We start from the raw sequence: 27,417 nt of genomic DNA, 5'->3' as shown, positions 1-27,417 counted from the left end.
TGTTTAAGTTTGTGTGTGTTTAAGTCATTAGTATATTGTTGATAACTGACACTAACCAATACTACTGCTACTACTAATAAAAATAATAATATTATTATTTTTATTTTGTCATTGTTATTATTCTTGATCAGGGTGCTCACAGAGGCAGTATTACTGCAAATCATTTAGCCAATTTCTTCTTTCTTTCTTTCTTTCTCTCTTTCTTTCTTTCTTTCTAGTTTTATTTAGAGTATATTGACAAGATTGATAGTTACAAGCATTGTATAATTATTTATTCTCCATATTCACACATTTTGTCAGCTGCAGAACTCCTGAATTTGAAAGGGGGTGGTGGGGGGAGTCACAATGTACCTCAAAATGCTACATTATTGATTTATTTTTTAAAACCACTGCTGCCCACTCCATGGCTTTTTTGGGGAAGTAAAACATTGACCAAATTGGCTGAAAAGTTATTCATCCATCAACAGAAACACTTGGCAACACTGTAATTTAATGAAACTGTTGTGAACAGTAATGTGAATGTATGACGTACTCTCACTCACTTAAAACTGTGCACATATATTTATATTATATTGTAGATATGTTTGTACTGTTTAATTTGTACTGTATTGCACCGACTACGCCAAAACAAATTCCTTGTATGTCCAAAAACGTACTTGGCAATAAAGCTTTTCTGATTCTGATTCTGATTCTGATTCTGAGAAGTCGCACCAAAGAGCCCATAAAAGTCTAAATTTAATACTTTAGTGAAACAAAGTTAGGTACAGATGATGGTAAAATTTTTAAAACAAATTTTTATTATTTGTTTTTTAGCAATTAGTGCAATTAGTATTGCCAGCAGCAGTCTGTGAATTTCTAAATTTTCAGATTTAACATATTTCATGGCAGATGGAGAAAGAATGTTCAAAATGTTAAAATAAAATAATAATTACTGTAATCCATGTAGCTTTCATGTTGCTGCTGAAGTTTATTGTGCTTATTTTATAAAGCAATTCTGCATAGCAATTCAGAGTATTGCTATGCAGATCTTAGACCTCGGTTATTATTAATATAACTTGACAACACTTCCACCACTCTCTTTGTACAAAAGAAACAACATACAGTGGGCTTGTATCTTCACACAAAATAACTTCAAAGATGGTGATGCTAAGCAGCAGACTGCTCTCCACCTTTATATAATAACTTTAAAAAAAAAACATGGCTTCATTACATTATCGTGTTAACAAAATAAAATTAAAACATGTATTACATGATAATTACTTTAATTTAAAATGAAGAAGCAACAATTTTAACCACTCCTGAAATAGTATAACAAATAATAGTACCGGGGGGGGGGGAGTGTAGTGCAACTCTATCAACTCTATTCTATTCCAGTTTGCAAGCGCAATAATTGTAGAAATTCTTAACACATGTATTTCAGATCTGGAACAGCCTGCATTCACACTCTAGGAATGCTAAAAGTACTCTTGCAACATGTGTAGTCAAAACAGATTGTATATGTTTCCATTTACCCATATATACCAAAAGGTGTCATATTGTGGCTAAAATATATAACCATATTCTACTTGGAGCACTACAAATCGGCTCCATGAGCCTTGAATGTTAAAATGGTGAAGTGGAAGCAGGAACTAGGACCAGCTGCTAAGCCCTCATCATAACTGGTTGCTTAAAGAGCAGAGACAGGATGATAGCAGTGAGGCGTGAAGAAAATCTGCCCAGACAGAGCAGGAGCAGCGCCCTTTGTTATCATTGCTGCTTCTACAGACTGTATGACTCTGGATTAGCCCATCTCAGGGTAATGTAAAGTATCTTATATCCTTGTAGGCAAGTAATTCAGTGACGCTAACCTAATTTGCATGTTACACTTGCCATCTGTTGCGGTCTATAAGAGCAAATTGTTACAGATTAAACATAAAAATAGCTATTTGGAAAGTCAAAATTGACTGTTTCATCGCAACAGTGCTCTGATTGCTTCATATCTGAATTTATATGAAAACCCTCCTACCACAGGTAAGGCTTGTTTGTTTGGTTAGATTTGTAATTTCTTTCTATGTTCAAAACATTTTTTGGGGTTATCCAGCTTCTTTCCATGGACTGCAAACATGCAAGCATGGTGGATTAAAGGATATGAATTGTCCATACGTGTGAGTTAGAGTGTGAAAGATTTTCTACCCCTGTGTGTTAGATGCGACAGATGACAAGCAACCTGTCCTTGGAGTATTTATGTCTGTCATCTAATGCATGCTTGGATAAACTCCAAATCCTTGTGACCTTGAGTAAGAAATAGCAGAAAAATTGATTTAATTCATGACATATATTTGGTTCTACTTTTTGTTTCCTTATACATTTAGTTGGTTATTTTCAGTTGCCTACATTTAATTCTCATGGGAACAAAGCCTAGACTACAGGCTAAGACTTCACAGTTCTCAAGGGCAGTCTGTAGCAAGTAATAAAGACACAAAGCAGCTGCTATTAAACTAAATTCAACAATAAAGACCAACTGAAATAACCAGGTCTTGATTTTTGTGTCTCCCTGGAGGATAAGACCTGAAGCAATAATACATTCTTGTTTTAAATGTATGCCCTTTTCAAAGACATAATTATCATTATACATACATTTTCTATGGCCAGAAGAAAAATGTGGCAGATTTAAAGAAAAGCCACATTTCATTCTCAGCCTGTCAAATAATGACACTTGGTCAAAACTCCCTGTCAACACAAAAGAACACACAAGGTTTTCCGGCTGTCATTGTATGATGTTTACATTGTGAAATGGTGCTTTTACGACCTTTTGCAAAAACATATTTTCAGATTTTTATAGAACATGTCGGAACATGTTGAACCTGCTTCGTCACACACCAGAGTTGAGGACTTTAGTCTGAGTCAAGCTCAAGTCACACAAATAAATAATCTTGACTTTAACTTGTGCTCTAAAAAATTGAGACTTTTCTCAGATTCCAAGTAAAATAGTGTGAAAGCCAGCCAGTAACTAAGCCACAGACCATAATGACCCTCATGTGAAAATGTACATCTGATTTATTAGAGAGCTTTATAAACCATGGCCTAACAATGGTTTGTGCCAATCTCTTTGTGTTAGCTTCATAACAATGTAGCTATGGTATCTGGACACCTGAACTCAACTGAATAGCTGAACTCTGTATTGATTAACATCAGGTAATTTTAGGTTTCTGGCTTTGCAAGCTGCATCTGGTGACAGAAACAACAACGCAGGCCCTGTCAAGTGGGGAGATGTTCTGAAAAAGGTGTTTCAGTCGGCTGTGCATATCACCATTTTGTTACTATGCTCAGCATGAGGGATGCTTACAAAGCACGAAGAGCAGAAAAACACCTAAAAGCATTACTTATGAGATCAAACTGTGTAATTAAGAGTAATCAGTGAGAAACGTACTTACTTTAGTGTTTTCTTTGGCTACTATATCTTAAACAGAGGCAGATTATCTATTTGGCAACATCTAGAATTTAGAATGAGAACTACAGTTCCCCATTCAAACCCTTACTCGCTCACTGTTAAACCACCATCTTTACAAAGACACTTGTGGCCCATCAAAATAAAAGCACCTCCTGTTGCATCCATTCAGGAATTACGCACTAATACATAAATGTACTTGGGGAAATACTTTTGGAGCAGTTACATGAAGAACAAACCCAAATCAAAACAATATGGATGGTTTAGGCATTTGAACCACAGCTGACGATATCCAAGCATGCTGGTCAGATCTGTAATTTATTTTTGCTTACCTATCAGAATATACAAATGACATGCTTACTACTTAGAAGTACAATATGATGTGATGAAATGATTCGGAGCATACAATAACCTATCTATTTTAATTTTTTTTGCTTTCATTAATTAATCATTGCTTTGGTTTGGTTCTAAGTTTTTTAAGAATTCTACTTGAATAAATTTGTTGTCACACATGTAAGTTAACCTTCAGAAATGTCAACTTTTTTTTATCCTGCTGTTAATAATGAAGCAGTGGGATTAAATTCCTGACTGTCCTCATTATCTTTCAATACAAAATGTGGCAGGAAATGATAATTAACCTCCTCCCTTCCCTCCTCATTAAATTAACAGTGGGTGGTGCTATGAAAAAATTTAATCATATAATGGTTCATGGAGGGACGAACAAAATGGTGAATGGGATATGAATTAAGGTAGAACATCTAGTGCAAGAAAAGACCTACGGATACCTTATAAGGTTTATATGGCTACACTGTACAAGTTACAGACAACCATATGCAGACGCACACACGCATTATCAAATTTTAATAAAAAAAACAAGAATTTGATGGACATAGATTATACAAATATCAGCCAACTGGTACAACACAACTGACATACACTTTAGTATACATCTAAAAATAAGCTACATGTGCAGATATGCATGTCCATGCATGTTTGTGACAAGGTGAAGATGCTTGTGCTGCAATTCAGACAACAAAGATTATTATTCAATATGATTTAATAATTTACTGAAAAATACCTGTCTGTATTTACATGTAAAGATGCAGAGAAGGAAGAAAAGAACAATTCAGTCGAATAATGCCATTAAAAATCAATTTGTAATTTTAGTTAATCAGACAATATTGAAAAAGTAATAGCGGTTTTAACTATTTAACTCATTTGAAAGTCTATGTGTGCTTAGATTTGTTTAAATTATTAAGAATGTACTCTTTTGCATCCACCAAGCATTTCCTCCATTATGTAAGCGATAACAACCTAGTTATTTGAATTTGTCAGTTGTTGTTTCAAACATGCTGAACTGCCATCTCTTCCTGGACTTTGTCATTAGTGTTGTAGTGTAGTGCTCACCTTTCAGCGAATTCTTCACATTTGAAGAGCTCTTGATAGCCCACAGACAGTTGCTGTCACCAAGGCCCAATTTGTACGTCGCTGTGATATTGTTTTTGTCATTTTTGCTCCTGAGTTTAAATAATTCACACAAATTCATGAACTAAAAGTTATCCTCTTGTTAGTCAAGGTATGCTTACAAACCAATTAACCTGCAGTAACCTGTTCCAAACCCAACATGTTTGCTATTTTTTCAGGTTTATTTTATGTTTTTCTTTTGATGGAAACAAAATTAACAGATTGGTAACTCCTTTTTTAGCAGAGGTCCAAAACAACAAGTTGTCATACCAGTGCCACTCTATCATGTATGAGCCTCTTGTTTTAATGACACTGGCAGACATGATGCCATATAAAAATAATGCTGCTAAATCATCATCCTATGGATTTTATACAGTAGCACACACATTTTGATCACCATTTAAGCCATCCTGCAATGGATTTTATTGGACAAGACAAAAGCTTCCCAGCTCTCTTACACGTCATAGATACCTGACATATCTACCACAGCCTCAATGCAATTTCAACTCCAAGGTCACAACTATAACCCAATAATAACCAGCTTAATCTCACACTACGCTATGCAGATGTTTTTACTCACTAGGGGATGTGCGATGGTTGAATGATGAATGGACTAAATTAATTTAGCACTTTTTTATAGTTATAACTAACCATTCAAAGTGCTTTACACTAGAGTCACATTCACCTAGTTGAATTTACTAACATGCACATGTTCATACACATAGATGCAGATCAGTAGGAAACTTAGGGTTAAGTGCCACCCTAGTTGAAACTGAAAGTGAATTTTAAGCCATCACATATTGTCTGATAAACATTTTTTGACTTAAGAACATTAATAAAGTGCCAAACTTTCATTCCAAGATTTTCAGGTGATCATCATTAGGAAAAAAACTTCATATGTAATAAAATGAAGATTTCCTCTAAGACAACCAATAATCACATAGTATGAACCTGGCTGGAGATAGTGAAAACAATACAAAAGTTTTTAGCTTTTGCAGTGGAAGCCTGTGAACTGTGGAACAACCTGACACATTTTTCCATACTACCAAGTCTAGACAGTCTTTTAGATCCCTTGTAAAGACTCACTTTGTTTGGATTGGCTTTTCAGTCTAGTTTAAATCTCATTAGGTCTTTTCTATCATAGTGCCTCTTTGTCTTAGCTTGCCATTGCATTTATCTTATTGATTGATATTTTTCCTTTTTATAAAACCCTATAAAGTACTTTCATGTCCTGTAGTTTATTGGCATTTACAATTTACATTTGACTTAAGAGATTATGTTATTTATTGCATACCTCAAAAACCTTTGACTCATATAAAGTCCATCCATCCATCCATCCATTGTCTAAGCCCGTCTATCCTTAAAGGGTCACGGGCTGGTGCCTATGTCTGGCTGTCATTTGGCAAGAGGCAGTGTAACCCAGGATTGGTCACCTATCCATCACAGGGAAACAAAAAGGCACACAAGATGAATTACAATATACATAAAGCCTTCAAATTTAAAAGTATCATATTTTGTTTTTACCATTACTGTACATATATAAAATGAATTAGAGTGGTGGGCGAATAAATCACAGGATGTCATGCTTCTCACACACCATTGTGCTTGGCCATTATTTGCTCCAAGCATATATCAGCAAGTGAAATGCAGAAACTAAACTGTCCAACTACTTTACTTTTGCCTGCAGCTGTTAAATTCTCCTAGGGGAGCCTTTAGTGGGAAGATAGGCTGTAATGAAAAGCTAGACCCCAAAAAGTCCAGATGAAGCTCTTGCTATTTTCAACTGCATATGTTTGAAAAAATAGCTTCCTCTATTAGCCCTGGAGATTTTCTTGCTAGTTTTGTCTTTGAGTTTTTTCTTTGTTAATTTTAAACCAGTAAAACATTGTGCGAGATATTTTTTCAAGTTTCAATGAGACTGAAAGAGATGATGCTGTTAAACTTTCAGTGTATCCATGGAAGACTGCGGTTGCTACTTACTGAAACACATTAAAACTCAGTACAATAACTGCTGAAAACATATCTGGTAATATTTTTTGTATTATTTCAGAGCTGTGGTTGAGATGATAAGGACTAGTGATGAACCTATTGTTTTCTCTAATGGACATAATCATAAACAGACAGGCAAATAAAAAATAGAGGAGCCTGAAAGCCAGTTATACTGAACAAAACCTCAAACTCTAAAAAAAACTACATTTGACTAGAAAAAGATCCATCCATCCATCCATCCATCCATCCATCCATCTATCTATTTTCTATACCTCCTTGTTCCATAATGGGTCGCGGGCTGGTGCCTATCTCCAGCTATCTACAAGCGAGAGGCAGGGTACAACCTGGACAGGTCACCAGTCCATCCAGGTAGAAAAAGATCCAACAAGAAGTAACTGAACCCAGAGACAGCAAATACTCACAAAAGGTATGATATTCAACTAGATATAGCAGTTTGCACAAAAAAAGTATATTTATTTAGAAATAAAGGAAAAATACCTAAAAAGTTAAATATTACATTGGGCAATTAAGCTTTCAGAAAATTTCACAAGAATACCAAGGCACTTTGTAAACTCAGCTACTTTTACCATTTTTCTCAGAAACTACATTTTTCAGGACACTGTTGAAATGCTACACTGCCCAGAAATATAGTATTTTTGGAGGTATTAACATATTCAAAAACTCACCAAACTTGACTGAATATTATCCCTCATGTGCACAATGAATGCTGATGGCACTTTAATACCCGTTTATATCTTATCTGTCTATTAGAAGGGTATTCATGGATTAAATCTAAAAGAATAAGTAGAAATACACTGTATTAACTGTATTAGACAACTTTTCATATTAAAACATACACACATTTGACTCTTCACATTGAGATCAACATGCAGATGCAGAATTCTGAATTTAACATTGTGGACAAACTAGACTAAAATGTTCTAAAAAACATTGTCATGTATGCTTCTTTTAGGATATGATTGCATCATGATATAAAAGGAGCTTAATATTCATCCAGGAATGTTTTTCCTGCATACATCTTTAAAAAGGAACACAGGGGAAACAAATGGGACTTTAAAAAGCAGAGAATAAAAAATGCATAATCTTAATGTTCAAGAAATAATCAATTTGCTGAGTTTTCTATTTGGAATTTGTGACAATTTTTTCATTCTTTTTTTCACTTTTTCTTCTCCATATGCTTTTCACTTGATCCACTGAGTTAGTATCTATCTGACTTTGTTGGTTCTGTCTCTGTTTCATCTATCTTGTCTCATCTTTTATTCTAGTGCTCTGTACTTGATTTTAAGCACATACCAGAAAACAAATGCAGCACACCTCTGCAACATTTTTGTGACACAAACTGTACAATTAGTACTTTCTAACAATGCCTTGTAGTAAGCCCTTGGAGATGCTCTAGCAGATCCGTTTTTGGTTTAAAATATACCTGTGCCTTCTGTTCACATAGCAAACCAGGGTTTTAGTACCATTCATCCTTTCTCATCTATCCCGCTGGTCCTCTTTGGTCCCTTGTCAGATTAGTTTCACTCTGTTTGTCCAATTTCATTTCGAGTGTACAGCGATTTCACTGCCCTCGGCTCAGAGCAAGTGACACAAAAGTGAAAAACTGTCCACTCTGAGATGATCTGCCAAATATTTAGGAAATAATCCTTTCCTCTTAACATGCAGCATAGGGTGGTGTTGGGATTTGATTGGTCTCCACATTTTTCAGCTTGATAACCAAGGTTGTTCTTAAAATGATTGTAATATTGCCTATCTGTCTAAATAGGTCTGTCATTTCTTTGAAGAAAGGTGTCATTATCTAGGATGTAATCTTATTAAATTCAATTTCAGTATCAGGTTCAGGTTTAGGTTACTTTATTATTACCCGAAGCTGAGTCTGCATTACAGTGAGATAAGAATGATGTTCGTTTTACACAAACACACACCTGCACACACACACACACACACACACACACACACACACACACACACACACACACACACACACACATTGTTAAAACTAACACATGGGAGACCCAAAACATAACTGCTTTTTAAAATATTCAGAGTACTCAAGCCTTCACCAATCAGGACACTCGAGAGGCAGGACTTACCTAAATTTACAAGTTTACTAATAAATGACAAATATTGGAATCCCAATAAAAACAAACACATTAAAACCAAGCCAAGTTAAATGTTTATAAGAAAAATACATAAAAACAAATGAAAAACAGCAGGTCTGCACTATATAATCCATTAAATGTACAAATTATCTTTGTCACTAAGAATCTCCATTCAGAAGGAAGAAGCTAAAACTCGCTGTGTAAAGGATGGGAGTAATTTCTTAAAATTAAAAAAAGCCATCCGCTCTACCTGCCTGGTGTTCAAGGATAGAAGCGACTGTTGTGGCTCACTAATCAGTCTACATGACCATTTAACAATTTGATTTAAGGTATTTATTTTCTTTAAAGATGTGTGGCTAAACCATGATACCAATGAAAAAGATAAAACAGATTCAATAAAAGCATGATAAAACATGGTCATTAATGTTCAGTCAATATGAAAGTATGAGCGTTTCCTTAAACAGAACAGATGCTAATGAGACGTTTTACACACAGCTTCACAGTTGGCTTCAAGATTCAATTTGTCATCAGTGTCAGTCCCCATACATTTATAAGAATGCACAAATTCAATGTGACCTTTGATTAAAATAACATTGTGCTTGTTCTCTTTCCATCTAAAATCAATGACAATTTCTTTGGTTTTTACTGTGTTAAGCTGAAGGTAACACTCTTCAATGAATGAACCAATGAATGAAGTCATCGATCACTGGTTGCTTTTATTCAGAATCATCAGCATATTTTATAATAAATCTGTTGTCATATCTGCTTTGACACATATTTGAAATTCGTAAGGCAGATAAAATGGGTGTAGTGGTACAGATAAAAGTTCGACATGTGGTGTACAGATACTCTCTCTTACAGTCATAGATGTACAAAAGCAGCTGTTAACATATAAACATACCTCGCCTCCTTTGGTTTCCCCATTACATCTGCCTGTCAGCCCAGCAAGAAGGGAGCCCCAAATCCATCAATTCTTCGGTCGAATTATGATCTCGCTCAGTGAGCCATGTTTCGCTAAAGGACATCACACAGCATTCCCGGAAATCCTACTTGTAGCAAATATTTTGCTGCAGTTCGTCAAGTTTATTCCTCAGGGACTGGACATGTCCTAAGATGAGTGAAGGGAGGGGAATCTGTCTGAACCTCTGTCTCCTCAGACATAGTTAGACACCTCCTCACAGTTTTATTGCGGCTCGCCCTGGAAAAAAACCCTGTTGGGCTAATGTGGCAAAGTTTAGCTGTAAATGATGTTTCTCTGGAAAATTGAGTCTTCACCTCATGGTGACATAACAAGTAAAAAGCCAGTTCACAAAAAAGCAAAGTGCAATAAAAAATAAATAAAATTCATCCTTAATTAGAAGAACTCTGAGTACTTGATGCGCACAAAAACTAATGCCCAACACGTATTTTAAAAACACGATATTATAAACATGAAATGAAAACCTTTATTAACAGATGCTAGGATCTGTCATCCTAGATGATGGAATTGTAGTTCTGCTTTTTAAATAAAGCAAGTATTTTAGAATTTCTTTAAACAATGTAATTATATAAAATCTTTGTTATTATTTTGGTAAGTATGCTCTTATTTTGTAATGTCTCCAGACCAATGAGTACTAAACACCATTTTGTGGTGTCTTATTTTGAAAACTTAGCACAAACAAAGTTGGGAAAAACAGAACAGGTGGAGTGGTGAAATGACCCACTAGTGGGTCATAATTAACAAATGGTCAGTACAAAACATCTTGCCTTAGTTGGCAGAATTTCATATCTGTAAATTGTTAGGCAAGACCAAAAATAAATAAGTACAAAATGCCAAAGGGGCAAAATCACAACCACCCACAGCGCCAACGGTGCGGCATATAGTAAAAAAAAACAAAAAACAAAAACAAAAAGACAGCTTGTCTGACTGGTTTACTTAAGAAGATGTGGTTTATCATTCCTTTAACATGCAGTGGCAGGAAATATTCCACTAAACCCATTCTTGTAAAGTCTGTCCTAACTTGTTAAATGAAGCTAGACACACTATGCTGTTTCAGGACAGAACTAAAATTAATTTAAAGAAATGTGTGCAACTACATGAAATTTAAATCTGATCTATTACCAAGTGATACAGAATTCAAATAAAAAAAATATACTTGCCAAAATGTTGATAAATGTTTAGAATCATTCATTAGCTACACTAATTGGGAGCAAATTTGTTTGATCAAAATTAACTTGGTTTGATTGAATATAAGTTGTAACTATTATCAATTATCGTATTTTAGTTATTATTTATTTTTTCATTTATTTGGAATTTAGTATTTTTTTCCTAGAGATTACCATATTAGTGATTTTATTTGTGTTTATATAATTATTTTTGTTTTTACATTAGAATAGATTTAGATATTGACCAAAATAGTCATGTTTGTAACTTTTCCCATAATCAAGCAGCCCTAGGACTCCACAAAGCTATGCTCTAGAATACATAGTTTAGCAGTAACTGCCAATGCAAACTCTAGTCTGAAAAGCCACAGGGCAAAGCTTGGTCAATTGCATGAAGTAATTGACTGCAGCGATCTCTGATTCTGAGCAAACATGTAGCAACAGTGGAACGACTGCCTTGTAACAGGAAGAAACCAGCAGAACCAGGCTCAGTATTAGCAATCATCTGCAGTGACTGGCTGGGGCTTTAAAGCACAGAGCAGACAGAAAACACAGCTGCACCAGACCAAGAGTACTTTCTAAGTTAAAAGAAAATAAAAGAGCACAGAGTTATAGCTCCCTGTTTTAGTCTAATATCAGTGTCCCTTAAATACGAGCAATTACTACATGATTGAGCAATACTAGACTTTTATAGCTTAACATGGGAAGGCATTTCTGTTGATATGTACAAATGGCAACATGTCAAAGACAGAGATTCATGAAGTGTGAATACAAAAAAAGCAACTTCGTTAAAGACTATATTGTACAAGTGCATAAATAGGAAATACTGCTGTAAAAAATTTTTGACAATATTTGCCAAACCAGTTTTAACCTGGTTTAAATAGTTTGCTCTTTCTTGCTGAAGCAGAACACCTAAAAAACATGCAACATGGGTGATATAAAATAATTAGAACTTGACCTGAAAAACATTGGCTACATATATTGACATATTTAAAAAAAACATTTAGGGAGAACAGGGCAGGAGGTGAATATATTTGTATTGAACAGCCTGCTATTTTAGGTTTGCTCAAAGCAAATTATAGCAGATTCATTGTCAGAATTCCAAATGTGAATAAATAGTCCAATGGCAGTGGAGCTGCCAGCAATGCATGAATTTCATGACACATTTTCCAGCTTGCAGTGCTTCTCTGCAAAAACTAAGAATTTTCAGAACATAAAATACACATTTTTACACTTCCCACAAATACATTGTAATCAGTCTCAAACTTTACATAATTTACTACCTCTAAAGTAAATTGTAAACAGTCAGTGATTTAATCAGGAATGTCCCAAAAGTCATTTACATACATTTACATCCTTCTTCAATGTGAAAAGCAGCTAAATGATGAAATGTAAAAATCTACTTTTCAAGTTTGCCTAGTCTGGACATTTTTATGTGTCCAGTTCCCTCCAGAATTTCACAAAAAGCACATTTTTGATACGACAGTGGTGTAATGAAATATTGAACTGTTCATGTGGATGAGTTGTCTTTTTGAACAGGACAGACAGCCATGCATATAAACAAATCTGCAGAGCTACACTGATCTCTCCTGATGGATTTCTCACAGTGATGCAAAGTGGTTGGTCTATGCAGAAAAATGTAATAGATAACATTATTGATGCTAAAACGAAGCCATGGGATACATTTCAAAGACAGCTCAAGCATTTTTGTTTTTTAGCATAAAGCACTAAATATATGATTTAACAATAAAAGTATATCCCTTTGTTTTGTCACTATGACTTACAGTTTAAGTGCTTTTTAATTGCACTTGACAAGCGCACACTGCCTAATGTGTCAAGAGTCATGTAACATCTAATCAGCCAAAGCAAAAGAGCACGAGCATGAATGAGGTACAACACTGTTACAGCTAGTGTATTGCACATTTAAAATCAATTCATGTATGAAAGCTACAGCTGTAGCTGCCAAAGACGGCATATATTATTAACTAGCTAGAGGCACACACTGAATACTAGATGACTATTAGACATAAACCAAGCAGGGAATCTGATGAGATAGTATAATGTGTATGTTAAACTACTCAGAAAGGCATTACATGGTTCAACACATCCCACCTCGGTGTGAAGGAGTTATTTGAAGGAGAAACTGTCATTTTAGCGAGGTTGAACCTTTGTAAATTTTGTTAAAAAGACAATGACTTGTATGTTTAATAATGTTTCACTGATTTATTCTGATATACAATGATAAAGATCATGGGTATGAACTAGTTTGTTTGCAGCAAACAGACTGGTAATTTGTCCAAGATGTACCCCTCCTCTCACCTATTTACCACTTAAAAAAAGCTTCCTCCCCACATTTGTTGGGGTTGCTAGGAGGTATTCTATGAAATTCCAGTGAAACAATCATAACTAATGCATATTTCGTCCTGCATAATTTACAATTTTAATTTGTCAAAGTGTCTTTTCCCACATTATATAACTATAATATGATGTAGAGGCCCTTTTGTTTTAGCCAGTCTTCAAAATAAGAAATACAAGGCAAGTTTATTTATATTAACACAGGTTAATGTCTCAAAAAGCATGGTATTAAAGGAACAAATGTTAAAATTCAAAGACACATTTAAATAAAAATTTCAACTGAAGTTTACAAAAGGGAGCATGCCATTTAAGAAAGGCCGATATTATTAGCCTGAAAATGACACCCTTAAGAAGAACTGAATCTAAATACAGTTCAGCCAGGTTAAAATGAACTAATTCATGTTTAAGTTTATGTTTACAGCTCCAACATGAACTAGGGGTCATTCATTTATCATATTTTGTTTAAATTAAACTTTAAAGTATTCATCAAGTGAGCAATTAACATGTTGATTTAGTCATTGCTTTGTATTTGAAACCTAGCTTTTGGCAGCTTATGTACATGTTTTATTCTTCCTTGTTGTCTTCGCTCAAATAAACTGTAATTAACTATGATGAATTAGCAAAACAGCTGCTTTTATTAACTTATTGTTATGACAGTGTCCACTGTTGCTACATCCTCATGCAGGAGGAGTGAATGCTGCAAGTTAGTGACTCAATGCAATCAGTTGGTTTTCCTTAGATATAAAACCATTTAACCAATTTTAATAATAAGCTGAATTTGACTGCATTGTTTTAAAACTAGGATCAGTTGGAATGTACAGGTCCTTCTCAAAATATTAGCATATTGTGATAAAGTTAATTATTTTCCATAATGTCATGATGAAAATTTAACATTCATATATTTTAGATTCATTGCACACTAACTGAAATATTTTAGGTCTTTTACTGTCTTAATACGGATAATTTTGGCATACAGCTCATGAAAACCCCAAATTCCTATCTCACAAAATTAGCATATCATTAAAAGGGTCTCTAAACGAGCTATGAACCTAATCATCTGAATCAACGAGTTAACTCTAAACACCTGCAAAAGATTCCTGAGGCCTTTAAAACTCCCAGCCTGGTTCATCATTCAAAACCCCAATCATGGGTAAGACTGCCGACCTGACTGCTGTCCAGAAGGCCACTATTGACACCCTCAAGCAAGAGGGTAAGACACAGAAAGAAATTTCTGAATGAATAGGCTGTTCCCAGAGTGCTGTATCAAGGCACCTCAGTGGGAAGTCTGTGGGAAGGAAAAAGTGTGGCAGAAAACGCTGCACAACGAGAAGAGGTGACCGGACCCTGAGGAAGATTGTGGAGAAGGGCCGATTCCAGACCTTGGGGGACCTGCGGAAGCAGTGGACTGAGTCTGGAGTAGAAACATCCAGAGCCACCGTGCACAGGCGTGTGCAAGAAATGGGCTACAGGTGCCACATTCCCCAGGTCAAGCTACTTTTGAACCAGAAACAGCGGCAGAAGCGCCTGACCAGGGCTACAGAGAAGCAGCACTGGACTGTTGCTCAGTGGTCCAAAATACTTTTTTCGGATGAAAGCAAATTCTGCATGTCATTCGGAAATCAAGGTGCCAGAGTCTGGAGGAAGACTGGGGAGAAGGAAATGCCAAAATGCCAGAAGTCCAGTGTCAAGTACCCACAGTCAGTGATGATCTGGGGTGCCGTGTCAGCTGCTGGTGTTGGTCCACTGTGTTTTATCAAGGGCAGGGTCAATGCAGCTAGCTATCAGGAGATGTTGGAGCACTTCATGCTTCCATCTGCTGAAAAGCTTTATGGAGATGAAGATTTCATTTTTCAGCACGACCTGGCACCTGCTCACAGTGCCAAAACCACTGGTAAATGGTTTACTGACCATGGTATCACTGTGCTCAATTGGCCTGTCAACTCTCCTGACCTGAACCCCATAGAGAATCTGTGGGATATTGTGAAGAGAACGTTGAGAGACTCAAGACCCAACACCCTGGATGAGCTAAAGGCCGCTATCGAAGCATCCTGGGCCTCCATAAGACCTCAGCAGTGCCACAGGCTGATTGCCTCCATGCCACGCCGCATTGAAGCAGTCATTTCTGCCAAAGGATTCCCGACCAAGTATTGAGTGCATAACTGTACATGATTATTTGAAGGTTGACGTTTTTTGTATTAAAAACACTTTTCTTTTATTGGTCAGATAAAATATGCTAATTTTGTGAGATAGGAATTTTGGGTTTTCATGAGCTGTATGCCAAAATCATCCGTATTAAGACAATAAAAGACCTGAAATATTTAAGTTAGTGTGCAATGAATCTAAAATATATGAATGTTAAATTTTCATCATTACATTATGGAAAATAATTAACTTTATCACAATATGCTAATATTTTGAGAAGGACCTGTATATACTTGACTTGGAATCTGTATGATTCAATTGAACTGACTTTGTAAGGTGCCATGAGACGTGTTGTGAATTGGCACTGTCTAAATAAACTGAATTCAACTGAGTTTAATTATTGTGCAAATTTCATAATTATAAAAGAAAATGATTCTGAAATTTGGACATTTTGCACGATTTAAAAAAAGAATCCTAATCCGGTTTCTTTTTAAGGACATTGGCTTGCAAAGTCTTCAATGATGTCCTGTTTTAGGTACTTATCTATGATGTTGTAAGGTGATCAAAAAAAAAAGATATAAGTGACAGAATTCTGCTGCATCTTGTCTTGGGGCTAAAAATAATAAAATTGGGGTTTAAAATAAAACTTTTTTGCAGTCTAACTAATACAATAGATTATGTTTAATTTCTAAGTATTGATATTTAAGCCATAACTTTTTAGTTTATATTCTTGCATTTAATGAAAGCCAAAAGCATTATAGTCAAGTTGGAGATTGCAATTTAGCAAGATCAGGTCCCCACAAAGACAGCAACGACTGACTGTGTGCTCATAACAGCTGAACCATACATGTCCTGCTCAAAGGCACAGAGACATGCAGTAGGCCAGCTCTTGCCTTGGAGGCAAACAATAATGTTGTTGACTCTGTTGTGCATAAAAAAAACTTAAAAAAAACACACTGTCCCTGAAAAACATGGTGTACACATTTTGTGCTCTCCTGTAGAAAGCACTATGATTTCAGGATGACCTGCGCCCACTTCAAGTTCGTTCTGTAAAAAAAAACAACAAAAAAAATAACACATTGCCCAGTTTGAAGTTTTCAAAAAATACACTCAAAACCATATATGTTTAAATGCATTAATGTACAACAGAATCAGAATCAGCATTATTGCCAAGTTCGTACATACAAACAAGGAATTTGACTCCGGTACACTTTGCTCTTTGGTTTTGTTTTTGCATTACAGAATATACATATTTACAATGTACAATTTACACATATATAATAAAAAGGTGCATTTGCAACATCTGTATGCTGTTGTTTTGTACTCTATTGAATGTTCAACAGAGAAACAGCCTGGCGGAAGAAACTGTCTCTGTGGCGGCTGGTTTTAGTGAACAGTGCTCTGTAGCGGCGGCCTGAAGGTAAAGCTCTGAACAGTTTATGTGCAGGGTGTGTGGGGTCTGCAGAGATTTTAGCAGCTCTTTTCCTGACCCTAGACCTGTATAAGTCCTGGATGGAGGGAAGGTCAGCCCCGATTATTCTCTCTGCAGTCCTGATTATTCGTTGCAGTCTGCACCTGTCCTGTTTTGTGGATGAGCCAAACCACACTGAGATGGATGAAGACAGGACAGACTGAATGATGGCAGTGTAGAAGATGACCAGCAGCTCCTGTGGAAGGTTGAACTTCTTGAGTTGCCTCAGGAAGCACAGTCTCTGCTGGGCCTTCTTTCGAACAGTGTCTATGTGTGAAGACCATCTCAGGTCCTCAGAGATGGTGGTTCCTAGGAACCTGAAGTGGTCCATGGCTGATACAGTGTTGTTGAGGATGGTGAGGGGGGTGTATGGGGGTGGTGTTCTCCAAAGGTCCACCACCATTTCCACAGTCTTGAGTGGGTTGAGTTAAAGGTAGTTCTGACTGCACCAGTGTACCAGCCGATCCACCTGCTGTCTGTATGCAGACTCATCACCGTCCTGGATCAGACCAATGACAGTGGTGTCGTTTGCAAACTTAAGGAGTTTCACGGACGAGTCCGATGAGGTGCATTCATTTGTGTACAGGGAGAAGAGGAGTGGGCATAGAACACCCCCCTGGGGGGCACCAGTATTTATTAATCTGGATCGGGAGAAGATGTTCCCCAGTCTCACCTGCTGCTGTCGGTCCGTCAGGAAGCTGTTGATCCACTGCAGGTTATTTAAGAATCCAGCTTTGTTTACCTGAGTAGATTGTTTTTTAAGATGCAAAACCTTCCCACGTGCCCATCATCATTTGTTCCATCTAAGCAGACACAGCTGCACAGTGGGATGGGAATGTCAAAGCACAGATGACTTTGTTATCAAAGTGTTGACATGATGTAATGCAGTGCGACTGTCTATCAGTGAACTGCGTCTGTTTGGGCAAAAATGAATCAAAGCTAGTGACAGACGGAGCAGTTGGTCTCTGCAAATGCAGCATGGATGGTACTTAATGACTGCACGGTGTGTTTTATTTACAGATGGTAGACAAAAGTCACCAGGCAAAGAAAGAAAAGTCATTTTGTCCAAAGCATTTTTGATTGAGTCATAGGAACAGGAAAATAACTTAGCTTCTCACATTATTGCTCCATCCCTTCAATTACAAGAGAATATTGACCAAATGGCTGTTGTAGACTCAGTAATTGTAATGTATTCATTGCATGAAATGGCCCATAAGTCATTATGTTAAAATCAATAAGCAAAGGATGGGACAAAAGACAGACTATTACACATTAAAAGTATGACTGTAGGATCCTGAAAGATAAGTTGAAAAGTTACTAACATTTTTAAAAAACATTATGTGCTCCTGGGTTGTACTGTCTCAGAAAATAAGAGCTTACTTACAGTAAAGTGATTGTCTTACTGCCACTGCATCAGAAAGAGAAATATATTTTTATTCTGTCCTGTCCAGATATTGACTAGATATAATATAATAGTAATAGTAAAGTGAGTAAGTAGTTTTGCAGTGATTCCTCCTTACCCCTTTTGTTTTGTTATCATAATTTATTAGTTGATTGGTTTTCAGTTTGCTTATTACCCTCTTCCTTTTGCTTAGTGGTTTAGTTGAGTGTTACTAGCTTAGTGAGAGAGTTTATTGACTCACGTATTTTGAGTGTAAAGTTGAACTATTGTGGTAATAAATTCTTGTGTTCTGGAGGAAGTATGTTTGTGTTTATTTTTTGTATGTGTGCAATGTTTGCTGTTTGAGAACTCCCATGCACAAATTAACCTTCACCTATTGTTCTACAATACCACCCAGTTAGGCTGGAATTCATAGAACAATATCTGACAGAGACTGAAAGTTGTTTGGCAAATGATTCCTGACAATCATGTGGTGCCCCGATTTGAGTAAATCAAAATATTCGGTTTTAATACTTTTGTCGATGTTTGAAAATACTTATTAATAGTTGCGGAAAGCCAAACTTTTTGCCATCATTGTTGCGCTACATGGGTCAACACATCTCTTTGTTCTGTGGTTTTCCACCTTTCATTTCTATCCTTTTACATGGCAAACATAATTTGATGAAATTCAGAATTATCTGGGAAACAGAAGAAGAGATGGCTAATAAACCTAAATTCCTGGTTACAGGTCAGTTCAACAATTAACTTAACCACAAAGCCTGTAGGACTAAAATGTCTTATTTTGTTCCTTTACACCATGGTGTTCAGGATCACCCTGCAACTAAACACACAGTCCATATTTTTAGATGCGGTGCAGCTGACCCAAATATAGTATACATGGGAGTGGTATGTCTATAAAGACCCACCAGTTTGCTCAAACAAACATAGACAAATGTGGAGCCTGATGTGTTTTAACACTGATGTGAGGGACACACACGCACACACAAACACAAACACACACTAAAAAAATAGAGAATTTAAATATTGAGAAGCCAGCACAATGACTTGTGGCAGGGATTAACACTAAGTGTTCAATTACTGTAAGCTTCTGGAAGTCTGTATTGTTGTCTTCCGATAATGGGTACTCACAGCTGTCTGCTAAGGAGATCTTGAAGGACACAGACAGATCAATAAACACAGATTTTTACACACCTGTAAATTCAGCTCCATCTCAAATTTAACTTTGCAATGAAAACAGACTAAGGCACCCAGAACAAAAGAGAGGCACATACAGATGGATGTGATATAAATGAGATAGTAATTTCTTTCTAGATAAAAATAGAATAGACTGCATTTTAGCGGCACTGAATGATGTGCAGCTAAAAGTAAACATTCAACCATCGCACATGCAACTTTAGCATACTGAATTTAAACCCCAAGCAAAGCCAGGATCACAGCTTGGAAATGCTATCTATGTGCCACATATGCACCATTGCTACGAAATGTGTGAGTGGGCCACTCAAATGTCACAGCAATGTCCTAATTACAAAAGTGTTTATTACGTGAATGGTTAGAGTGACTACTCTGACATATTTTCTGATTAATTCAGTTTCGATTGTTTTGTCCACTTTCAAAGAAAAAAGAGCCTTACTTGCAGACAGAAGTGTGTAGCAGTAAATTTAGGAGTTGTGAGCTCTAACCAGAGGTTCATTAATTTTTTAGGTCGAGCTCCTCTTTAGTCATTAGAGGGAAAAATACTTGATTCTAACATTTCAGTAAGATAAAGATGAACCATACAAACAGGGATAAGTTTATTTTCTTTCACAGCAACTCCAAGAACAAAGAATCTTCATCAATCTTTTTTTCTGTTTCTGCCCTTGTCTCTCAATTGGTTCTCAACATGCACAGATGAAAGCAGATATGTTCAAACACAATATAAAAATACCTTACCTAAATACCTTAATAACCTTTTCTTTCTAGTCTGACATTAAATCAGACTAAACGTTTGCTGTTCTATGTCAGGATTACCAGCAATTATTTATACTAGCTAAATGCTACAATAATGACACAATAAATCACTGTATTACTTTCTTTAAATTCTGAAATATGCAACAATTTCCTTAGTAACTGGTAGATTTGTCTTGTAAACTATATGACTTGGGTCAAAATTTTGAGTGGCATTGTATTGCCCAAAAAAAAAAAAAATCTTCCATTAATTATTAAACAGAGTATAAATAATTTTTAACATGGCCGTTTTATTAATATGGACATAGAAGAAAATATTTTTTTATCATCTTTTTAGAAAAAAAATGTCTCATTTATTTTAGATGCAAACTTCTTGCTTGAAAGAAAATAATTTTTTGCTTTGTGGTAAGTATTTAAAAAATCTATTCTTCTGGTATCTCTGTCCTGTGCAGATATGTTATCCCCAATCAAATCCCACCTTTTTCAGGACTGCTAACAAGTGTCTGCTGCTGGCTATATACATCAAAAATGTGACTGAAGACTTTTAATATGTTGACAATAAATAGATGTAAATTGTATCAAGTGATGCACAAATAAAAAAAAATGCTCACCATTCATATTCAATCAAATTTCAAAGGGAATTGTTCTTCTATGTTTTGCATGTCATTAGGTTCATTTTCACCTGCTTTAAGCTCTACAAGGTTCTTTTCTACAACGTGGTTGTAGGGCTATTGCAGATCAAAGAAAAGAATTACGTGGCCACGTAGGACTAAACATCCACCAAAGAAAAGTTAGTAATGTCTAGATTAATTTTACAAGAACAAACTTGTGAATACTCATAAATTTGCAAGAAAAGAATGACAATATTCCAAGATTAATGGGATAAATGTAAAACCAGGACATTCTCTGACATTGTAGTTAAAAAATCTTTTAAGAAAAAAAAACTCTTAAGTTTATCATAACAAAATAGATATTTTCCAAAATGATAGATCTAAACTCTTTTCCTGTTGCAGAAGAACGTCTCCTGGGTTCATACTCGATGAATCCATGTTGCAGCTTCTTCCTCACTGTCTCATGCTTGTATTCTGTATATGTCTGGAGATGTAGTTCAGATACAGGAAAGAGTCCGATGTATCCTCAATTTACCACTTTAATTGAAAAGCTGTCCTTTTTTTTTTTTGCAAACGTACAACTTTTCGACATCAGAGAATATCCATTTTTTAGAGTAAATATTTGAAATGTAGATACTTCTTTCTGGTTAAAATTTACTTCTTTGTGGCCACATAACTTTTTTGTTCCATCTACAATGGCCGTTATACTCCATTGTACATTTTAACTAGACATTGATTTGCGTTTTCTTCCTTCATTGTATCATTCTTTTATTCACATACGTGTGACAGGATACAGGCAATCCATAGATATTTTATGTCTTTAGGACATTTTAATTCCCTTCAAGAACAAGTCAGAAGTGAAACAGTGCTGTTTAGTATGCTTGAAATAGCCATTCTTTCATTAGAATATGTTGAGCCAGGAGCCTTTACCAATCTGAGACTTTCTTTTGACTTTACACTTATCAAAAATCAAATAGTTAAGAAAAAAACTCTTTACCCTGAATCCCCTCCTTTATTGACACTGTAATTAATCACTTCTCAAATATTTTGTCATTGTTTAAGGTAAGTAAAGCACTGTTATTGTGACATATATTAAAAATATCCTTTGAAAAATTAAGATTATCCCTTGAAAAATAAATGTTTATTGATACATTTACTCTTACATTCTGGTCAATAAAACGCAGCATCTTTTAGAGATGTCATTCCCCTAAAATTCTTGAATGTTATTTTTTATCTCCCTCTAATGAAACAGTTTTGTGGAAGTAGAGAATGTGAGCACATCTTCTATCTAAGTAAATTCAGACAGCACCACTTACTATTCAGATAAGCAGGGAACATCAGCATAAAAAGCTGGCCTCCAGAAGCAGGGCTCACTGCCGAAATGTGAAGAAAATGACACGTGGAGATACTATCTGTTGTTGCTGCTGCTTAATGTCATATGAAACCACAGCTAGCAGTCTGCAGTATTCATCCAGTCCACAAACCCGCTCACGTTGTTGTGCATTTGAGATTGCTTCTTTTTACTGCTGCTTCTCCTTCAAACAGAAGGGCAAACAGCTTTGTCCTTGTTAAACTGGAACAAATCACCTCAGGACAACAGCCTCATCAGTATGGATTCACACAGTTAAACTTCATCATCCAAACCCCTTTGGCTCAGTATTTTGTCCATCCAGTTCTTTAACAAGACAGTTGGCAGTGGTGCCCAAAATTAGGATGGGTATCTTCGTTCTCTTATCTATTGATTGTCGTTCCTGTAACACCAGCTGTGGAAAATTAGCATGAAATTATCCCAAACCATTTCTCTGCCTGAAACAAGCACCAGTAGAGAGAAAGAAAGGCTCACACCTCAAGAGGGAGGATTGTATGAAGTATTTTAGGGATTTAATGGGAGCACAGAATTAGAGACATACTTTTCTCTTCAAAAGTTTCCCTCTCTTTCAAGATTTTTAATCTTTCTAGAATATTCACTCAGACACAAATGTGTTTGGAAAAACACTAGTTTTTAAAAAACTTAGATTTTACCGCAACACTAAAAAAGCTCAAGGATTTATTGATCTTAAAATATGTTAAAGGTCACACTTGAAAGCCACTAGAAAATCATCTGCAGCACAGAATCATTTCACATCCAGTTTTAGCGTTCAGCAAATAGCACAGGCAAAAAATAGAAATACAGAAATGAAGCTAAAATCTTGCTTTTTAAACTTCTAGAGAGAGAAGGACCATGGGCCCCACTGCAACTTGCTAATGAGAACAGTGCCTTGCTTTCTTTCCTTTGAATTATTTAAAAATGATCTAAAACATTGATACTGAAGCAAAATTCTCACAAAACTATCTCACATATCCTAGCAAATCATACTGCTATGAAGCTAAACATTCTGTTATGTATCCAGTTTTTACACAAGGCCATCAGAGAAAAATAAAGTTCCAAGAAAATGTTTGGAGTTCTTGCTCTTTTTATTACTTTTAATCATGAATGAATTTTTTCTCTTTATCCATGTTTTTCTAATGTAAAAACACATGGCATACCTTAAACTGGCTATGCGTGACACATGCAAGACAGATTTATGCTGCCTTGCATGTGTCACAGATCAGCAGGATCTGTGGTTTAATAAACCACAGATCCTGTGGTTTATTAAACAGGATCTGAGGATCGTGCGTTTTGGGATCTTGTACTATTAAACACCTTTAATTACCTGAAATATCTTCAATTTAATTTTCCTTTAAATCTTTCCAATTTTCTTAAGATATCTTGCTTTCACTTCCTTGTTTCCATGCATCAGTTTAATTTACCTGAGCTCTGCCTATTTGTCCCTCTTCTGTTGCTTCAATGGATTTTTTAACTTCATTTTTCTTACTCTTATTTAATGCTGAGAAATGCAGTTTTAACAAAATGACACTCTGTAATGGTTAGTCTTGTCCTAAAATATAATTTTATATGTAAGACGTTGTTGCATGAGTGGTAATTATTCACGGTATTCAAACAGGAAACAGTCACAGAGAGAATTGTGGGAACATTTCACAAAGCTCTAAAGGTTGGTAGGGGAACCCTAGTAGGCTGCATAGAGGACTGCATATTAGGTTCCCACTCTATCACTACACAAAAAAGATGTTTTAGTATTTATACCCCTTTTAAATTTATTAAACAACTAACAACCCCTCTAAACTTGAATATATTTTTAGGACATTTTATGATAGACCAATAAAAAGATGAGCATATTTATAAAATCAAATGAAAATAATAAGTGGTTTTCCAGTGTTTTTTGTGAGATACTGTATTTTACTATGTATTCCTCGCATTGCTATATTTGGAGATCAATCCGCCGGGGGGGAGACAGGTGCGAGTCTCGAACGTGTGCCTGTGCTGACTCGGCTGGAGTGTTCCTATGGTCCAGGTAAGCCGAAGGTGGGTGGACAGGTGGCGCTTAAACAGCCTGGAGGGCTCGCAAGGGCAGCTGCCAGACCAGAAACAATCCAGAGTCCAGATTCAACAGTAGGGTCTTCTAGAGAGGGAATCCCAACTTCGGCGGCTGGGCTTGAACGGCCTAAAGCGAAGAGGAAAAACAGACAATTAGTCAAAAGGCTTTCAAGAGATCTTCCAAAATTTCAGAAGTAGCTGGCCAGGTGATCACTACCGCAGCAGGCAAAACACCCAGGCGTAGAAGTGCCAGCGAGCCACCCTCATATATTCCTCCAGCTGATGAGGCAACGATGTGCACCTGTCAAACTCTCCGATCTCCAGCTCCAGCGCCTCTTAGAGGTGAGAGAAGGTTAGTAGCAGGGGATGGACCGAATAGGTGGGATGGCCCTGGTAGTCCTGGGCGGGGGTAGGGGACACAGGTGGAGAGCAAAGCGTGCTGGTCTAGACCGGCTTAACTTGAGAGATGTGAAAAACAGGATGAATCCGGAAACTGGCGGGTAAACAAAGTCGAACTGAGGCGGGACCAACCAGAGACTCGATGGAATATGGGCCAATGAACCTGGGAGATTGCTTTCGGGACAGGGACTTGAGGTGGACATCCCGTGTGGAGAGCCACACGTGCTGACCCGGTCGGTAGGCCGGGGCTGGGACGCGCTGCCTGTCGGCGTAGCGCTTGTTCTGGGCCACAGACCGATGCAGAGCCTTCGTCGCCGCAATCCAGATGCGCTTGCTCCTGCGGATGGTCTGTCGTGCTGACGTTACTGTGATCTCCTTCTCATCGGACGGAAACAAGGACGGTTGATATCCCAGGGAGACTTCAATTGGGGTCCCCGATCTGACAGCACGTCCTGAGGTATTCCAAGGAGCCGGAACACATGTTTAACCAGGAACTTGGTGGTCTGGAGGGCTGATGGTAATCTCCTGAGAGGGACAAGATGACAGGCCTTAGAAAACCTGTCCACAATGGTCATAATGGTGGTCATACCGTGAGAAGATGGTAGACCCTTGACGAAGTCCACTGCGATTTGGGACCAAGGTCGAAGGGGAATGGCCAGTGGTTGCAGAAGGCCCGCAGGCGGGCGGCTCGATGTCTTATTCCGCGCGCAGACTGGGCAGGTGGAAACATATTCTCTGACCTCTCGGTGCAGCGGGGGCCACCAGAAGTGTCTGGTAATACCTGTGTAGCGCTTTCTTGTATCTAAAGCTAGATTTAGAATCAGAATCAGAATCAGAAAAGCTTTATTGCCAAGTACGTTTTTGGACATACAAGGAATTTGTTTTGGCGTAGTCAGTGCAATACAGTACAAATTAAACAGTATAAACATATCTACAATATGATATAAATATATGTGCACAGTTTTAAGTGAGTGAGAGTAAATATAGAGCAGTATTGGATGCAAGAGCAATACAACAGTGCAGGTGATCATTGTGCAAGTAAAGCAGGAGTCCAAGCTGAGCGTTAATGTAACGCATAGAGTTACAGGTTACATAGCGCTCTGGGTTCTACTTATTTAAGGTCACACCCCAAGAACTGGTTTTACTGCACCTCCCATGAACCACCAGATACTGAGTTGTCATAAATAATTAAACTTAGTAAACTGCCTATGTCTGACCCATAAATAACGATGCTTTATAAGTTTAAAGTATTTATTTCCCAAACTTCGAAATGAAAATTAAAGTAGACCACATGTGAACTAGTGAAATATACCATCACACTGTAGTGTAACCGACCTTAGGTTGGACTGAATGCTTATAAATCAAAACAGGTACCATCTGTTTGCAGTTTTCTTTAACCTCTCCAATACCCCAACAGAAAACGCAAATAAATATACAACAAACTTTGTCAACCACCTGAGTTATAAATAGGAACTTTCCCGTTCGTTTAAATGCTTATTGAGCTCTAAATGAACTTATTTTGAACAGTCCCGAACACATAAGAGTCCTTTAGTCTTAATTCAATACACAGAAATTACAGGATAATTTTAATTAGCGGACCCACAAAAAAAAACATATAAAACAAATAGAAGCCGGCAATATAGTCCATAAACCCCCGGTGCAGGCCTGTTACTGACGACACTCACCCTTGGTCCTCAATCCACAGTGACGGATTTATATAAGGTCCTGACGACTCATCCCCGCCTTCCTCGGTAAAGGCGGAGGACACCGCGGCCAAATCCAAACAGCGGGCCCAGCGCGGGTGCAACTAGTCTTCCCTTATCCACAGGCTCCGGTGCAGACCTCCAGCATCCAGCACACCGCCCGCTTCTTCCTCGATCCGTCCACTGTCCCTCGGCGCTAGTGCACAGTTCAGTTGTTGCACTTTTTCCTGTTGGTTTCCCCGGCTTTTCCCCAAACCGGCTCACAAAAAGGTCCGGCAAACTCCACCCAGACACCTCGTCTTGAGCTGTCTTTCTTTTTTTTTTTTTTACAAACTACACTATATCGTTCGTTCTTAAAGTGACAGAACACAATATTTTAATAGACTTCTTACTTCAACTGTTTATTTTCTTTTTACTGGACTCTTGCCCAGTTCAAACTCCTACCAAAAGACTTAGAAATTCTTATATCTTATTTTAAGATATTTAGCTGCATACATTGTTATTTTTCAAAACAACAATAACATATTTATATTCTGGGGAACCCAGGGGTTACACCTGCAATAGTTTGACTGGCTCCTGGGTGGATGGCGAACTTTGAAGAGTGGAACCAGGCAATCAACCGGCCCCGTACAGCTGTGGGGACGAACATGCAGTTGGGTGGTTCGACTCCCGGGCACGGGTCAGCAAGGAGGGCCTGCCGCACCCAGTCCTCGATCTCCCAGGTTACGGCCCCAACGGTACAGCTGGGAGGCAGGATGGGCGCGGCCTGCTTCTCAGAGTCGTCAGAGGTGAACTGTTGGGACAGGGCATCGGGCTTAACGTTCTTGGTG

The 27,417-nt window shown here is 37.1% G+C and overlaps 1 protein-coding gene and 1 long non-coding RNA gene across 2 annotated transcripts in view; one reads left to right on the top strand and one right to left on the bottom strand.

Moving 5' to 3' along the window:
• The window catches only part of LOC124869050 (zeta-sarcoglycan), a 520,530-nt gene that overhangs the window by 148,324 nt on the left and 344,789 nt on the right, over positions 1-27,417 (top strand). The gene's annotated exons all lie outside the window — the stretch shown is intronic.
• On the bottom strand, positions 22,930-26,883 carry LOC124869052. Its single transcript, XR_007038469.1, has 3 exons — positions 26,570-26,883; positions 24,703-25,692; positions 22,930-24,612 (listed from the first exon to the last, which is right to left on the bottom strand). It is a non-coding gene; the product is annotated as an uncharacterized LOC124869052 (long non-coding RNA).

Source organism: Girardinichthys multiradiatus, chromosome 5 (assembly GCF_021462225.1).
Source record: "Girardinichthys multiradiatus isolate DD_20200921_A chromosome 5, DD_fGirMul_XY1, whole genome shotgun sequence".
In the NCBI taxonomy this organism is placed as follows: domain Eukaryota; kingdom Metazoa; phylum Chordata; class Actinopteri; order Cyprinodontiformes; family Goodeidae; genus Girardinichthys; species Girardinichthys multiradiatus.
Note: the sequence above shows the minus strand (reverse complement) of the source record. Positions and strands in the feature narration are given on the sequence as shown.